The following is a 9,561-nucleotide window of genomic DNA, read 5'->3' on the forward strand; positions in this document are numbered from 1 at the left end:
CATTTGTCTTCTGTTCATTCCAGCCTCTTTACCCTCCCTCCCCCCTCCGTTGCAGCATCCTTGCTTTCTCAAGCTGTGCGTTTGAAATCTCAGATGAGATTTTCCTCTTTTCAGTTCCTTACCCTACCACCTTCCAGCTTACTCATGGGCTGATCCATCCCTTCCCCTTGTTAAGGGATTTCACTCACTTCAGTTTATCCACCCCATTTCTGTCACAAACCTAACCACGTCCCTTCACTCCAGTTCCCCTGAATTCTGGCCTTGCAGTGGGCTGCCAGTCTCACCTTGCACGTCTGATGGCATATCGATATCAGACCCAATGCCTAACTCTTTCCTCTCAAACCATCCATCAGCACTCAGCCCTGGAGCGAGAACACAAGCACAATGCCCTCTGAACCAGGTCTCCACTTCACCCCTCTTCCTCTTTCGCTACCTCACCTTGTCAAACGCACAAGTTTTTAAAATCCTGCTCCAAGCCCAGTGTCTAACACTTCACAATCCTGGGACCACAAATCCCCAAACAAAAATAGCCTTCCCTCACAAGCTCCAAATAAAGATGCAGGTGAGGGAGCAAACACCATGAAGCAGGGCGATGTGAAGATTTCATAGCAAGACTTCAGGCAAGTGAACACGAGTTGTATTCAGCTGAAATGTCAGATCTAAAAACCATCTCAGCGTGCTGCAAATGGCCTGGTTTTTCTTTTTGATTCTTATTGCTTTAGTTTTGTTTATTCTTATGTAACCTGTCAGCAAAACTTACTCTGCCCCTGAACTGTTTGTGGTACCCTGATATCGAGAAGGACAGCTTTGCTTCTGCTCCTGCCTGGCGCAGTTATTGTATCAGCCTTCATTTGCCAGCCTATAATCCTGTGGCTGTCTGTGTGAGTGGCACTAGTCACATTCAATAACACTTTGCTTGTGCAGTTAGCCCTCGGTTCTGCACAGCCTTTACATACATGTTTACACATCTCTGACTGGAGGGATTTAGGCGGGTGTCATTAAATCTGCACCTAACGTGTTCGTGCAGCAGATAAGGAAGAGTTACAGTGGTGAGGGATCTGCAAATGGCTGTGGCTGTAACCCACACCAAAGGCTACAAATCTTTGGAGAACGTTAATTAAGAAGTTACATCAAATGTGTAGCAGGTGGCTGCGACCACAGAGGTAAAAAAAATCATCTCAGTCAGGGGCTAGTGAACTAACTGCACAGCTGCCACTTTGGAAATGGGGGTCACCGCAGGGTGGTTACAGAGTCACTGGATTAGGGTCTTGCAAGGCTGTGGGTGGGAGATGGGGACTGGGTGGTTGTCCTGACAGAACTGTGCTTGGAGGCAACTCGCTACCTCTGCCTTTTCATCATCTAATCTTTGTTTTTCAAGATAAAAGGGCTGTGGAGGGAATGGAAGGGTGGCCACACATACCAAGGGGTTTGACATGATTCAGTGCTGTGGTTGACCTCAGGGTGTGTTCCTCCTACAATCAAAATTGCAAAGTAGCCTCCTTGCAGAAAGCAATCTCAGAGTCCCTCCCCATTGCACATCAGCTAGATCTACTGCCACTGCTCCATTTTTCTTCCTGTAGCTTTCCTTCCTCCATTCATAAGATATTTACTTTTTAAATAAAAACAAGCCTTGTAAGTATACATTGAGCACATCAGAAATAAGACCTTCCCTATGCTTTTATGCACATATACACACACTTTCCTTTACAGTGTCTCATTAGTTGGGCACAATTTGATCTTGTGTCTTTTACCTTTCTCTCCTTTATGTTCCCCTATTTCTCAACACAAAGATACCAGTTTTCGCAAGGACAGTGCAAATTTATGGAATTCAAATACTGTGAGATTCTCTGAAACTGAAACCACCTCAATGTGGAATAGAGGAAATTAGTCAGAAACATGCCATGACCTTTTTCCTCCCTTCCCGTGCAGCTTTCCTAATAAGGCAGATGAGACAGGTTTTGCTTATAGCATTCATAGACAGCACCGTAGTCCTCACCCTCTCCCTATCCAGGTGCTCTAAGCAAGAGCATACAAGCCACACTTCACAGGCCAACAACATTTTACCTGATATTGCACTTCCAGCTCTTTCTGTGCCTTCCTAAAGTGTTACTTTCCTGCTAGAAGTATCTGTAAACAAAGCTGAAGGAAATACCTAGCTTTGCCTCAAGTCCTGCACTGTGGATATCGCAGTCATGAACTGAACGTCCCCAGGAGGAGCACCGATGTGGTGGGTAACCTACCCCATGGCACTGAGCTGCACAGAGCAGGGGGAGCAGCTGCTCCATGTGTGCACACACTGTGCTTTACTTTCTCTTTATCTGTGTCTCATTAAATTTCCATCAACGTGAACAAGAAGGTCTTTACCTCTTGTAGGTGGTAAATAAGGGTGTGCTGTAAAATGGGTATGTGTGAGTTTTAGTCCTAAGTTGATGAATACTTGCAGAGTAGCTGAGTTATCAGAAAACTTAAGTGCCATATGATGGCAAACCTTTTAAATAATGCTTAAAATTAAAGACCATAGAGGTGACATCAAGATGTCATTTTCCAACACAAAGTTAGTCCAATAGTAGTGTTAAACTTTCAAAAAAGTATGGATGACTTTAAAAGCGTTCTTTTCTAGCCTGCAAAGTTCACCAGAAATATACACATATGGGAAGGTATCCATTCTTGATAAGAAACCAATTCAACTTTGATTGGAAATACATGTAGGAAAGCAATACTCACTTCATAAGCATGATCATTATATCAAATGACTGTGCCTCTCACATCCACTACTACAGTGCATTTCTGTCTTTGCAATATTGGGCTAGCTATACTGCACTTTTAATCAGCTTGATTATAACTAGGCATGTAACAAATACAAAACAGAAAAGATTTTCATCACTGTCTTGATGTTCTCAGTATTATCCTGCTTAGGATGAATAACTTCTAGTTTTGGGGAATGCAAAGTTACATTACTCAGTAGAGCATAATGGGGTGCCTGAAGCTACAAATAACAGGGTTTTCCAAGTACTTTATGGGATCTACCATCCTTTTAGAGCTACTTCCCTACAACAGCATGAGCCTATCTCACCTCCTTGCTGTCCCTAGGAGCAAGGGCGCTGAGCTCCCAGGTTCGCAGCAAGGGGTTGAGGGTGGACACAGCTCCCTTGCATGTGCTCCCTGTGGCCACCCACTGGGTAATGGCCTTGGCTGGGCAATTCGGAACGCGGCCCCAGGACCTCGCACACTTATCCCTGCCACCAGAAGTGCCCGTAGAGAGCAGTAAGTGTTATAGTGCAGCACATTCCATCTTCACCTCAGCAAGCATGGCAGGATCAGGCTGCCACTTTCAGATAATAACCATTTCACGTACGCAGTTACAAGACCTATTTATAGGGATTATTTTAGCTGCCATCTTTACACTTAAGTGGAAAGGACTGGTGCTCTGGACAGGTGGCAATTTTACACTACTCACCCACAACCGTATCTTCCTATCTGGGTGTGCACTATGTGGTTGCATTTCCATTTGGATGACTTTAATGTTCTTTAGACAGTGAAAGTTCTTGAAAAAATGATGAAGCAAAAGAAAAAGTTCAGGTAGGCACTGAAGTAAAGCCAAGTTGGGAACATCTGACTAATGACCCACCCAAGCCTTCTTTGCCTGGAAATTTGGAAGAGGTGTTTACGATAAGCTGTTTGTGTAACCAAGCTATGCAAACTAGTAAAAACAAGTCACATGAGAGGGAGAGAAGGAACATTGACTGCTTTGACAACTGCTTTGCCATTGCTAAGGAAACTGCTCCCTTGGTAACCATGGTCAGTACATCTGTCTTATTTTATCTCCAATCCTCACATAGACACCATCATGGAAAGAATATTAACACAACAACAACAAAAAACCCCAAACATTTCAGAAAAGGAAAAACTAAAAAAAGCACAAGGTTTCTATTAATTTGTTTACTAAAAAGTTTAGGGGGATTCTGCTTTGGTGTCAGATATGGCTCTGCCTTGCCTACCTGAGATGTGCTCCTTAAATATTAGCTTACGCACAGAAGCAATTTATGGTTTTGTTCTGCTTTGTACTTTAAAATATGCGATACTTATTTTCTGTTAACAATCCTAATTTACCTAATGCAATTGGACTTGACAATAGGAAAGCCTGAAGGCTAAGAAAGCTTTTACCATTGCCAAAATGAAAGTTTATGTTCTTTTTGTCAGGAACAAGCTCTCTCATGGATTTGAGCAGCGTAGTAAAAAATGGAAGTCCTAATCTGAAGGACAACTACTAACTTCTGAGATTTCTCTGAACCTTTTAGGTCAGGGACATGCAGCATCACAAAGAGCTTTCTTGACAGTCCTGCTCAAACTCATTAGCAAGTAAGAGAACCAAAAAAGTACAGAGGGAAATCCATGGGGAAATCCTAGATGCAGTTTTTACCCCTCTTGAGTGGAATCAGGATATCTACCCACATCTACCAATAAACCAGATATTACAAGACCATTTTCCTATTCCTGTAAAGTGATGGGGGAGAACTTGAGTAATGGTGAAAGATGAAAAAGACATCACAGGTAGATTTGAGAGCATCTGTTCTCAAGGTGGGCCACAGTAATGGCATGATGCAGGGGCTTCAGGTCATACAGCCACATGAAAACACATTCCTCCAAAAATGACAAATTTGACATTATAACTGCCAGGGCTGTGTTTTGTGGATTTACAGTGACTGCGCAGCATATAACAACAACAAACACCTGTTTGATATGAAAAAACACTGTATCAGCTCAGACCAAGCCTTATGTCCCTTCTCTGGTAGGGGATGCCAGCATATGCCTAGAGAAGAGCGCAGTAACAGGGCAGTCATGGTGGTACCTCTCTGTGAAGCTATCCCTTGTCCTGCTAACAGGGAAGGAAGGGATGTCTCTAGCAGAGACCATTAGGGACTATAGAAATGCTCAGGCATTTCAGCAAGTGACTGACAGACAATTTTAGACTGACGGGCTGGCATCAAGTCGAGTGCAGAGGCAGTAAAGTGTGGCTTTTCGTGGTGGTGTGAGAAGGTGTGCATCCCACTGGGAGCATGCTGCATGATTTGTGGTGGGAATGAACTGAGAGCGAGGAGTTGCTCATGGAAGCCACTCACAGCTCCTTCCTCTTGAGTTCTCATATTGACAGAAACATCACATAGCAATGACTCATCTTCAACTGACATGAGCAACCCTGCATCCATTTCTATAGCATAAGTGCTGCAGTTGCATCAGCAGCAAACCTTACCTTCCCACCAGGATGCATCAAGCATCCTTCCTTCATACCTAGCCTGTTAAGGAAACATAACACAACGAGAGCTATTCTCACTGGTACTTGCATTCCCACTGGAAAAGTTTTGAGACACTACCAACATAAACACCCTTTTACTGCTCTATCATAGAGCCTGGCCCTTCATTTTCATGGGTAGTCTTTGCAATTAGCACTCACTGGACATTCATTTAAACTTTATCCAGAAGCCAGAAATGACCACACCAATGCCACTGGTGTAAGAAATTAATTATTTCTTCTAATCCTTTCCCTCTCACTTGTGTAGATCCAGTGGCATACCTGTAGCATTAGCACACACTGCCTGTACCACAGGACAACAGCTCATTTATAGTGATAAGCAGGAGTAGCACCTGGCTCCAGTTGCCCTGCAGGGCTCAGTAAGAAGCTGTACTTCACTTTTCCTTAATGCCAAATGAAGATGACAGCAATCTCACCCTTCCCAGGAGCCAAGTGTGACTACAGAGACTACCAAATCCTCAGACATTGTCAGGGAGCAGCAGGGCCTGGCTGCTCCCTGAGGGACATGAGAGACATGGACATCCCCATCCCCCAGTACCTGAGCACAGTAGGCAGTCCTGGAGATGGTGGCTAGGTCCAGCCAGGAACCCAGGTCATAAAGCCATGGTGAGGTCAAGTTGAGAAATCAGTCCGTGGGCTAGGATCAACAGGGTCCATAGCCAAGCTGTGAGCTGGTAGGCCCCCAACACAGCTCAGGAAAGGGAATAATGTCCACCAGGAAGGCTTAAATGGGCTCCTGGGCCCATTGGTGTGGGGTAGAGGCACCAGGTGAGGTTGGTCAAGCCTATTAAGGTTAATTACTGCTCGCTATCTGGACAAATACCACATGAGCAGGAGACAGGCTAAATAATAGGTATTTACTAAGCTACTAAAATCTTGACATTCAGCTTAAATATTAAGGAAACTCTGCTAACAACTTTTTTTTCAAGTATATCAAAAAGTAGGGGTAAGGTACTACTATGAGGAAAGGAAGTTTTTTTTTGTTTGTTTTTGTTTTCCCCTCATATTATGTTTAAAATAATACATTTCAGAGAAAAATAGAAAATTAATTACCACTGAAAACTAGAGTGTCCAGGTATATAAATATAGTAAAGATTTTGCAGAAGACCACCCTTGCTCTCAGACTGTCTTTATAGCCTGGCATGTGCATGAACCATTTCAAGTTTTGATCCAAGTAGTGTAAAACAGACAAGCAAAACACTTAGTTTAGCAGCACGTGCTTTGAAGTGTACTAACTATGGCTGCTGCACGATGTTGAATCTTCTTGCCAGTCACTAGCTGTGGAATAACTCTAAGATTAGGCAGGCTAAGGCCAACATGTGAAATCTGTGCCACTTACTTAACCACCCTGTCAAAATGAATTGGGCTGCTCTTGTTGCACTAGCCTTGAGAAAAAAGCATTGGGCCTTGGCTGGTATACGCCAGTGGAGCAATGAGTGAGGCTGTCCTTCCACGTGGCAGGATGACAAAGCTGCCTGGGGGAGGCAGGGAGCTCTGCTGTGGTCTTTGTGTCAGCCAAGGACCTTCTCAATCTGGCCTCTGCAGGATGATGCTTCCACTTGTGTGCAGGAGCCCTTGGGTAGTGTAGCGTCAAGGCTGCTTTGAAGCCAGCTGGCCTGGTTTTGAGGTTGCCTGAAAGACGACTGAGAGGACAAGTTGGCTGGACAAGGGCTAGCAAAAAAGTAGGCCACCAAAAGTTTCTGATTAAGATAAAAATGTCTTTGTAGTCTTTGTAGTGATTGAGAGCACTGGTACTCAAAATCTGAATGGCTCTGTTCAAAGAATGGACAAGAAAGAGCTTTCCTAAATCCTTTACTTTTGCTTAAAAATGACAAGAGGTCATCTGACAGCAGGTTCATTAGGCTCACCTTCCAATAAGGAGACTGTCCTAGGAGCTGCCTGGACTCTCACAGCAGATCCTGTTGCCTGCAGAGCCTGCAGCAGGATGCCAAAGAGCCCCTGCTAAATAAAACACCTAAAACCACTGCATGCCCCTGGAGGCCAAGCACCTTCCTGAGCTGGCTGGGAAAGGAGAAGTTAAGCATGGTGGAGAGTAGGTGTGGTCTGATCAACTTCTAAAGACGTACGAAAAAGAGCACACAACAAGTTTGGAAGGGCCATGAAGATCATGCTTAATTTGAAAGGGCTTGCCCTTGAGACCCAGGGAGAGCACATCAGCTGGCTCCAGCTGATGTGTTTTCTCCAGCACTCTAGAAAAAAAAGAGCCGAAGTACAGTATGTACTCATCTGCTGAGACATTTAGATTGGCTACTGATACTCTGCAAATGTTTATAAAGAAAACAAAAAGTGGATGATAGCCATTTTAATTAAAACGTGCGGATTCGGTTCACCCCGAGTCACATGGCCCCCAAGCCACGTTCTCGCCCTTTTGGAGACATCTGCTCCACAGCAGCACCAAGGCTCTGTGCCTTTTGCTCTCTTGCTGCTGTTTGCTTGCTTGACAGGTCTGGTACAAGCAGCTATGGGTGGAGGCATTGCCAGGGCCAGGTGTCTGAGCAGCATCTACAAGGTGAAGGTTAATATCCCTCGGCCCTGCCACCTCAGTTTGATTTTAATCAAGTCAAAGCCAAGAGGAGGAAAAATACAGAATTAAAACTTCAAGACTTACCTGCCCAGGGCAGAGTTCCCTCCTGTGTACCATGTAAACTGTCAACAAATTTGGTGGCTGGTTCTTCAGGTGAGAGATGCTCGTGAGCTTCCTCTGGGCCATGCAGCACATCCTCTCCCAAAATCAGGAGCGCAGATATTTTTGTGATGTTCTGGGGATGTTTCCTAGACACTGTCACTTGCCACACAACATCACCCAGATACATATATGCCTGTAAAGCATGAGACTCCCATACTGAGTTATATATACCATGCCCACACCGAGCCTTCAAAAACATGGGAACTACAGTTCTTGAACCATTGTTCTCTGTCACTGTCCCCCACCTCCAGCACGGGTGACTTTGCTAACCTTGCAGTGAAGGAACTGACAACCCTGATGAGAGCAGAGACATAATTTCATGTCCAGCCCAGTGAATTTATTTACTCAACCACTGTAACCCCAGGGACTAATGTGGCTCATTGTGGGAGGGTGCTGTCTAAGTCTTCCCACTCAGCTCTCGCTGAGGCTGAGAACCACTAGCCTGCAAAGCCTGACGCACTCTGGCACCTGGGTCATAATGTCCTAGCGAACTGTGAGACAGAAGCAGGTGCCCATTGGAGTGGCTGGAGCAGTGGCCGTATCAGGGCGCCTTCAGGAGACCTTCAGCCAACAACAGCATCCTTTCTCGGGGGTCCAGAAATCATGCTGGGCCTTGGTTTTAGCCACAAAGGGCTCGATTCTCCCATGCCACCTTCCTGCTTTGGTGACACTGTTGCCCAAAATGTCCATTGAGGTGTCAAGAAATCCCAACTCAGCCTCCATGGCATGAAATTTTATATCTACTGTGTGCTGATGAGACAAATCAGGTACCTCCTCTTCCCACCAGACTTTCACAGGCTTCTGACAGCTAATCCCATTTTCCTTCTGCATCCTTGCCATTTCCTTATCTTCATCCATTTATGTGATGTGTGTGTGTATGTTCTGCATGCTGAAAGCCTAACACAGAGCCCAAAAGGGTGCTGCCTACAACTCATGGTGCCCAGAGCTGCCGCATGCCCCGGCTTCTTTGCAGAAGGCCAGCCAAAAAAGTTTGCTTCCCTTTCCTCGCCTCAGTGCTTTTGGATGTCAGGACCAGCGTCAGCTCTCTTCAGAGACTGGAGCAACTGCTGTGAATTTAAAACAAATATTTTTCATCTCAAATGCCACGGCAGGTCAGCTAAACAGAAAAGAATAGCTGGTAACAGGCTAGAAACGATGGCGATGGCGGGGTGGAGTGTTTACAGCTCCATCAACAGCTCGGTGTTAATGAGCTGAGTCCGAAAATTACCTCTCTATTGATGAAGGCTTGGATGGAGCGCACAGATGAGAAAGATAGTGATTGCCTCTGGCTGCAGGCAGAACTCGAAGAGCGTTTATTTTTCACTTTCAATTTAACTATTTTTTTGGAGAGGGCAGTAAATTTCTGCAAACTGCACTCCTGCAGCTGCCTGCAGCCTGGCACATGAGCAGGGGTGCAGGATTTCATCCTGTCCTGGAGCACGTCTGTCTGTGCACAGAAAAGAAAAATACCTCAGCTGTAGAGTCGGTCCTTTGGTGTGTTTTTGTGTACTTGTGTGTTTTTAACAAAAAGTGCCAGGCAGCA

The 9,561-nt window shown here is 45.1% G+C and overlaps 1 long non-coding RNA gene across 2 annotated transcripts in view; it reads right to left on the reverse strand.

Annotated features, from left to right (window-relative positions):
- LOC308200288 overlaps window positions 1-5,994 on the reverse strand; it is a 31,513-nt gene extending 25,519 nt beyond the window's left edge. For both annotated transcript variants that reach the window (XR_013955438.1, XR_013955439.1), the window contains exon 1: window positions 5,850-5,994. This is a non-coding gene — a long non-coding RNA (uncharacterized lncRNA). The remainder of the gene's footprint in view (window positions 1-5,849) is intronic.
- Between the last annotated feature and the right edge of the window lie 3,567 nt (window positions 5,995-9,561).

This window comes from Anser brachyrhynchus, assembly GCF_964034855.1.
Source record: "Anser brachyrhynchus genome assembly, chromosome: 10".
NCBI lineage: Eukaryota > Metazoa > Chordata > Aves > Anseriformes > Anatidae > Anser > Anser brachyrhynchus.